This window comes from Gorilla gorilla, chromosome 13 (assembly GCF_029281585.2).
Source record: "Gorilla gorilla gorilla isolate KB3781 chromosome 13, NHGRI_mGorGor1-v2.1_pri, whole genome shotgun sequence".
Lineage (NCBI taxonomy): Eukaryota > Metazoa > Chordata > Mammalia > Primates > Hominidae > Gorilla > Gorilla gorilla.
The window spans coordinates 40,743,940-40,751,957 of record NC_073237.2 but is presented as its reverse complement, the minus strand read 5'-3'; the positions used below and the strand labels follow the sequence as shown (position 1 = coordinate 40,751,957).

Below are 8,018 nucleotides of genomic sequence, written 5' to 3'. Positions count from 1 at the left end.
GCCTGTCTGGGACTTACCCTAGAGCCACTGAATCAGAATCCAGTTGTGTCTGAAGCATCTGTATTAATAAGTTCCAAAGGTGAGTTACCATGCATACCTAAGTTTGAGAGCCACAGTGGAAGATAAAATGTTTTACAAGTGTTTCAATATTTGTTGCGACATGATTCAACTAAGATCTGATGTTTTACTCTGAGCCCAATACAGCTGTCTATAGTCTTCAAAATCTCAGGATCACTGTCCAAAATGTCACTCAGAAATCTTCCTAATGGAATTCTTCCTGATTTACCTCCACTCCTTGCCCAGGGCTCCTGCCCATTGTGTGGGAAAGAAGAGCATGACACAGAGGTGCCCTCACTGATCCCTCTTGCTCTGAGGTCTGGTCAACCCATCTATCCTCACTCATAGCTCCACATCCTTCTCATCTCACTTTTCCCTATCTCTAATGGGTCCTTAACTAATTTATTCAAGATGATGTTACCACATTGCTTTCAAATACTGAGTATTAAAATCAAGTCTGAGTATTAAAAAACACTGTCTAATAGACACACTCCAATTCTAATGATTTTGGTGCCCTAGTATATATTGGCTTGGTTTCCAAACAGATAAAATATAAATTGTCTTAAAGAAACAAAAAAATCCATCAACAATTCACACTATGATAATTATTTAATCGTCATTAGAAGGAAAAAGGGAAGAAAGTCTTGCATTTGCTGAAATTTGCATGTGGTCAATTCAAAACACAAATACTGTAGGAGACTATAGAATTATTTAAAAATCGTTATCCAGAGAAAGATAAAAAATATTTACAGAAAAAGTTTCATTAAAATTACTGGACAAATTACTAGATAAAATATACCAGCATTTATACCTCTCCAATTGTATGAAAATTTCTATTGCAGGGAGGTGTGATTAAAGAACTACACTACTTGACTTAGTAATAGATCTAAGCTGGCTACTCAAACAGATTGCCATCTGGTCAATCAATTGCCATTTGAAAAGCTGCTCTAAAAATATCTTCATATAAGTGCGTAAATCTCATCAAAATGTAATGACTTCTAAGTAATTTATGCTAGCTAGCAGGAAACAAAATTTCAATGTACCCTTGAGATTCCCACTTATAATACAATTACCAAAACCCTCCAAGATTCCCAAATTATTTCCCCAAAAAGAGACACGGTTAACATCTCCTGATTCCACTTACTATGAAGCCACTATAAACTAGTCCTACAATTAGGGCAATCTCTACCAGCCTTTTAAATGTAGGGGAGTCCATCAATTTGCTTTAGCTACAGAATATAGAAAATACGCATTTTCTTATTTCCACAAAATGGCAACAGTACACAAAAGTAAGCGGGTGCTGCTATTTACCAACTCTAAGATTATGTACACTTCTGTAAAATGGGAACAATACAGAATTCTCTGCCTCACAGGTTGTGAGAATCAGAGAGAAAATGTATGTAAAAGCACACTGTTTCCCAGGGCCCAGCAAAAGGACCAAGTCTCCAGAGCCCTGATGACAAAGGGTAATACACCAAAATATGGACTCGTTTTCCACTCCACCTTCACTGGCCAAGCAGCTGCCAGGAATAAAGGCCGCATCTCCCAATACCTGGCAAACAAATGCAGTACTGCCTTGCAAATCGACTGCTTCGCTGAGGTGCTCATGAGCATATTTGGGGAGAAGCTTCAAGAACAAGTTGAAGAGAGACTGTCTTTCTATGAGACTGGAGAGATCCTATCAAAGAAAATGGATGTCATGAAGACAGAAATGGTTCAGGCAGAGAAAACGGCTGCTGAGATTATTAGGAAGCTGGAGAAACAGGAGTAGAAACGCTTAAAGAAGGAAAAGAAATGCTAGCTGCACTTGCCATCCCATCTTTGGAAAACAGAACTCCAGAGGAGTGTGCAAAGACGAGTATAAAACCCAAAAAGAAGGAAAAGCAAAAGCCCCAGGAGGCTCCTCAGGAGAATGGAATCAAAGACCCATCTAACTCTTTCTCCAAACCTAATAAAAGGAAATCTTTTTCCAAGGAGAAATTGGTTAGCAGCCATTGAGAAGAGACCGCTGGCAGCATCAGTCTTCCCAACAGGAAGACATCTTCACCCAAGGAGGAAGCAGTTAATGATCCCAAAGAGGCAGGCAACAGGATGTCGCTAAGAAAAAACAGGAAATTCTCCTTCAAAGAGGAAGGAGCTGGTCAGCAGTGGACCTGAAGAGGCTGCTGGCAGCAAGAGCAGCTCCAAGAAGAAGAAAAAGTTACATAAAGTACCCCAGGAAGATTAGAATGCAAACGGACGTTCCCTGTCAGGCAGGGCACATGCTACCCCAAGGCGACATTTCCCATTCCGTGTCCTATACCCCAATAAAAAATTCTCACACACGAAGCATATTGTGAATCCTAAGGCAGTATGATTATGGATATGCACAGAAATATACACTCCTTCACCAAAATGATATTCATAGGCAGAAGTACAGACACTAGAAAAATACTGAAACAACTCCTTCATTTGAGCTGCTGTTTCTGAAGTGTCAGCCATTAAACTGGAGCCAAGATTCTCTAAGAAGATACTCTTTCCAAAAGACATAAATCAATGGGCACCAGATTGTATCTGTGAATCTCTCTCATGCGTGCACATGCAGATTATCTCACAAAAGCTCCAACAAGTCAAAAGCAGCAAACAAGAAGTAAACACAAAAGGAAAAATTCCTGAGAAAACAGCATAATGTTTTGAGATGAGTCACATCCAGGTTTGCATGGGGAGGATTCAGGAAAAGGAACAGTACATGCTCTTTCTGCACATGCAGCCACAGCCATCCTGGCTTGCACAAAACAGCAAGGTGTTTAAGTGACTCTGATCAACACAGCATGCTGATGATCCCCATTGTACATTTGATTTGGCTCAGGATCGCCCAATCGAATTTGCTAACACAGTAGACTCCAGAAGAATCACCCATTAACAACAATCCAAATACAGCCTCTAAATGTGCATAAGGCCTTTTGTGATCTCCACTGGAGCTTATAGTATCTAACAGCTGCAACTGTGACTGTTCTAGCTAATTGCTCTCAGCAACAAAAATAAACAATCGCTTCAGGAAGGAGACTGTATCCACCAAATATTAATGAATTTTTTAAGTCAGAAATCTCAAATCTTGGTTTAAAAATCTTGCTACTGCTAAAAAGTCTGAAACAGAGTTAAGGAGGCCCTGAAAGTCCTTACTTTGTAGTTAACTCGCCCCTCCCACCCACCTAACCCCCTCCCCCACAGTTAAAAAAAAGGAAAAAGGAATGTGCCTTGCGTTTGGAAGAATTTAAGCAATCTGAGATATTTTAACTCGTGTATAACTTTTTAACATATGGGGGAAAAGAGTCGCACTGATTGGAGCTATTTTTAAAGTGCAGCTCTACCATAAAAATAGACATTTACTCATAAGGATGCTTGAATAGAGAACAAGCCCAATCTACGTCTCATTGTTAAGAAAGGGGTGAAAAAAGGCTGTCGTGCTTTCTGGAGAGCCGTTTATGGTCCGCCTGTGATGTCATGGCAGGATCCAGGTGCACTCTAACGAGCAGCTTTCAGTCTCATCAATTCCTTTAAAAGTGCTCTTCTACCATCAGCTAGTTCTCTGAGCACAAGCAATAAGGAGCCAGTATTTACCCAGACCCTTGCAAGACAGAACATCACCGCAATCACAGACCCAGGAAGGAGAAGGAAAAATTACTCACACACAATTGGGTTCATCGTCGTCCTCTCCTCCTGTCCCCATTAGGGATGGAAGCATTTTCTTTTGCTAAGAAAAGAAGGACAGAAGTAGTTATCAGTACCCTATGACATCTACTCGCCCTCTGTCCATAGAGAGAAAAAGTAGCTTCATACTTCTCTCCCTATCCATGACCCTACTGCATAGCTGATGCTTGCAACCAAATTACCCACCGAACAGAGTAGCAAGTAGTCATTTAGGCATCACTACCCTAAACTGAGGTTTGGAGAGATCATCTTAGCGTCTGGACTTCATCTGTCTTTAGCCTTTTTAAAAGGCTGGAGACTCATGCCTGTAATCCCAGCACTTTGGGAGGCTGAGGCGGGCGGATCGTGAGGTCAGGAGTTTGAGGCCAGCCTGGCCAACATGGTGAAACCCTGTCTCTATTAAAAATACAAAAACAAACAAACAAAAAAAAAAAACTGGGTGTGGTGGCAAGTGCCTGTAATCCCAGCTATTCAGGAGGCTAAGGCAGAAGAATCTCTTGAACCCAGGAGGCGGAGGTTGCAGTGAGCAGAGATGGTGCCACTGCACTCCAGCCTGGGCGATAGGGCGGGACTCCGTCTCAAAAAAAAAAAAAAAAAAAAGCCTGGAGAAATACAGTTGTAATAGGAAACCACATAGAACTCCTGATTTTTACACCTCCCTGACATAATGTCAGCAACAATCAATATAACAAAAAACAGACAACAGCTTTGACATGTCTTAAAAATCAGAAATGCATTATTTTATCTCAAAAAATATTCTTCATATACGCATAGAACACAATTAAAAAAGCAAAAAAAACTTTATTAAAGAAAAAAGCAAATCTGAACGTTTAAAAATGTTGTAGAAAGGATTAAAAATAAAGAGGCAGTGACAAAATGTACTAAAAAATGTTTTCTTTCCATGAAAGGACTGAGTAAATTTTGACTTGTATTTTTTTGTACTTTATGCATTTTCGACAGTGACTATACTATTATTGACTGAAATTATTCTTAAGGGAGGTAAATGATATTGAGCACATCAAAAAATACCATATGCACTTACCTATGTTCAACTTCTAGATGCCATACATATCCTGAAGGGTATCAAAAATCTGACATCATAAAAGGACACAGCCTATTAAAGTTAATTCAGCTTGTGTTTTAGTACTTTGATGGTAGGAAAGACAGAGTTCCAAGAGTGGGGAGGGCTGGGTTTAAGTGCCAGGTCTCAGGTTAGCAAAAAATCTTGGAGAACCTTAATCTCTCTGGGTCTGGCTCATACATCTGCAAAATAAGGTGTGCTGAACAAGACCACTGAATTGTCTTCCAACTCAAAACCAGACTGAGAAATAGAACATAAATTAAGTCTTCAGCCTAAATCTTACAGCATAGTGACTGGTACAGCGTAGACGCTTGATGTACACTTAGTGAAAGAAAGGAAATTTTAAAAAAGTAAAGTATTTAAATCAGAGCTTCCCACACATAAGCCCTGGTGTGCTGCTAGGCCTAGAAGTGGTTGTACGTGTGCGGAGATAAAGGTTCCCCCTCAGGACAGGCACTCATGACATAAACGAGCTTGGGAAGCACAACTTTTAAAATGTACTACTATTTCAGCAAAAAATAAAATAAATTTTCATTATTAGGATTAGGATAAGTTTCAGACTAAATTTATGAAAAGTTCTCACCACCCTTTATGTAGGAAAGACCGAATGCTTGGCTTATCAACTGGTGCTCAGGCCATCTTAAGACAGAAAACATAAGTAGCAGTTTACTTAAGCAAAGAGGACTTCTTTATGCAATGTATGAATAGAACACAGGTACTTCTTTAAGAGTAACCCCTGAAAAACAGAATACATTCAACATACAGTTCTCTACATACAGACAACACACTGCAGCAACCATTCTCGAGAGATGAAATTTCTACTAAAGAACATTTCATAAAGTAACAACTGCAATTTCTGGTTCAGCATTTACAGTAATATCTGCTTAACCTTTCTGATAGTAACCCAGGTTTTTTTTTTTTCTTGGTGTGAAAATCTGCATTATTTCTTATAATTACTACTACCTAAGGCATAAGAAAACATTTTTAAAGAAACAGATGATCTACAACATGGATGTAAAAGTACGGGGATTTTCTTTCAACAAGGTGCTCAATGGTACTTCCTGATGGGCTGCTTTTTTTCTTCAAGGTCCAAGGAATGAAGCACTGCATCTTTTGGATGCCTACATAGATTTATGGGTCATGACCTCCCTCCCCCATTCTCATGGCCAGCTGCTGCACCTTTGCCACACTGCAATTAAAAACCCGCAATCCAGATAACAAAACTACCTTGCCAAATGTGTTTCATTCCAAAGAGTGAGTCACCCTGAGAATGGCTGCTGGTCTCATCATGTCTGCAAGAAAATCCGCAGATGGGCGGGTTGCTTCTGAAGCATGCATTGAACAGGACGAGGAGCATTCTCAAAAGGAGTATACCATGAAAATCAGCATTAGAGATAGCATGTGGCTATCAACAACCTGTAGGTCAAAGGGTCTTACAGGATTAAAAAAAACCCAGCAAGGTTCATCATTGAAATGGTTATTGAGTTTCCAAACATCAAAAAAAAAAAAAAAAAAGGCAACCTATCAAACTAAAACCTCATCTTGCATATATCTGAGAAGTATTTGAATTTTATAATTTTTCCCTCACCTTCGATGAAGGTGATGCTTGAGTGATACAGGTAAGAAGAGTGTAAAATTCATATCCAAGAAAGGAATGAATCAGGTACTGTAACACTAGAAATAGTATAAATCCTAAAAAATGATAACTTTTATCATCTTAACAATAGAGTTTGATAGGTACAATAGTGGGAGAAAAAGATCAGTATTCTGTTGCTGGAGAGATTCTATTTTTGTTTCATCTTTTCACATATACTGACTGCCTGACACACCCCAAATAAATGCCTCTTTTAAAAGAGAGCAATGTCCCTAGCAAGTTCTACGGAACTCCCCAAACCACACATAATCTATCATGGCAAGTAATTTTTAGTGTTGCAGTAGAAATGGGCAAGAAAAAATGTTTTGCTGTTTAGGTATTTTTTAGACTTAACTAGTCATGGGCACAAACTCCTAAGTCTAGGCTGAATATGACTTATTAATTCTCCAGAAATAATAGAGGTAGATAGAGGCTTGCCTATGTCTTTGATCACAGGGATGTCTTCTTGAATTGCCTCCCCCGGTATCTTTTAAATTCCCACCTACCCTTACTGATGCAGCTCAACTGCTGCCACTTCCGTGTGGCTCAGCATTCCCATCCCAGGAACAACGTTCTCCACGACTACATGCAACATTAGGAGTCTCCCCCCTTCCTCCTCTTTCAATGCACTTTGTGTACAACACTTTACTGTAGTTACTTACAGATGTAATCTTCTAGAGCACGACAGGCTCCAGGAGAGCAGAAAGGCGTATGTCTTCCACACATTTATGTCTGCAGAAATAGACTGTTTTCTTGTATTTATAAGGTTGCTATAAGGTATTTATTGGAAAAAACACCTATGAGTGATTTTGAGGCAGAGTATTAATGTAGTCTTCACCTATATCTTTAGTTACTTAAACCAAAAGTAATGTTAATACTAAGTTTAAGATCCTAAGATAGTGGTGAGTCTTAAGGTAGGGTAAAACCCATCAAGCATACTTTTAATATCCAGGGTACTTTACTATATTAGTACATTCAAAATCGTCACTCCATAGTTTATGTTTAGAGAGAGCAAGACTATCCAGCCAGATACCTCACGCCATCCAGTTATTCAGATCGACAATGTCTTATCGTTTATTAGTAGCTTTGCGTTTTTTAAAGAAAGGATCTGGACAACTTGAGTATGAGAGCATTCAAAGATTTGCAAAACTAAGTGATACCACTGTCAGACTGAAAATTAAACAATCAGCCAACAACTAGTCCAAGAAAGGAAAAGAAGCATCTATAAGAGGAGTAGAACATGTTTTACTTTTGTGAGTTGTAACTGGATTTATAAAAACTACAGCAAAGTAGCTTGACAGCTGCTCCTGGGCTCTCATAGCACTTGGGACGTTGCAGTCGTAACCTGCTGGCTTGTTAGTCCTCCCTTCCAGGTGGTATCCAAGAAGGTAAGAGCAGTATTTTGCTCACTTTTATAGACCCAGGGCACAGTATGGTAGATAGTTAACTATGTGCTGACCAACCAAAAAATCTGTTTATTTTTATGAGCCAGAATTCTAGAAAGGTTAATTTCAATAAGGTCCACCCTATATCAACAGGATGCCTGTATTAGTGGTG

General features: G+C 39.3%; 1 pseudogene; it reads left to right on the top strand.

The window, feature by feature from the left end:
• Positions 1-1,756: 1,756 nt before the first annotated feature.
• Positions 1,757-2,284, top strand: LOC101148091 (nucleolar protein 56-like; annotated as a pseudogene).
• The last annotated feature ends 5,734 nt before the right edge of the window (positions 2,285-8,018 follow it).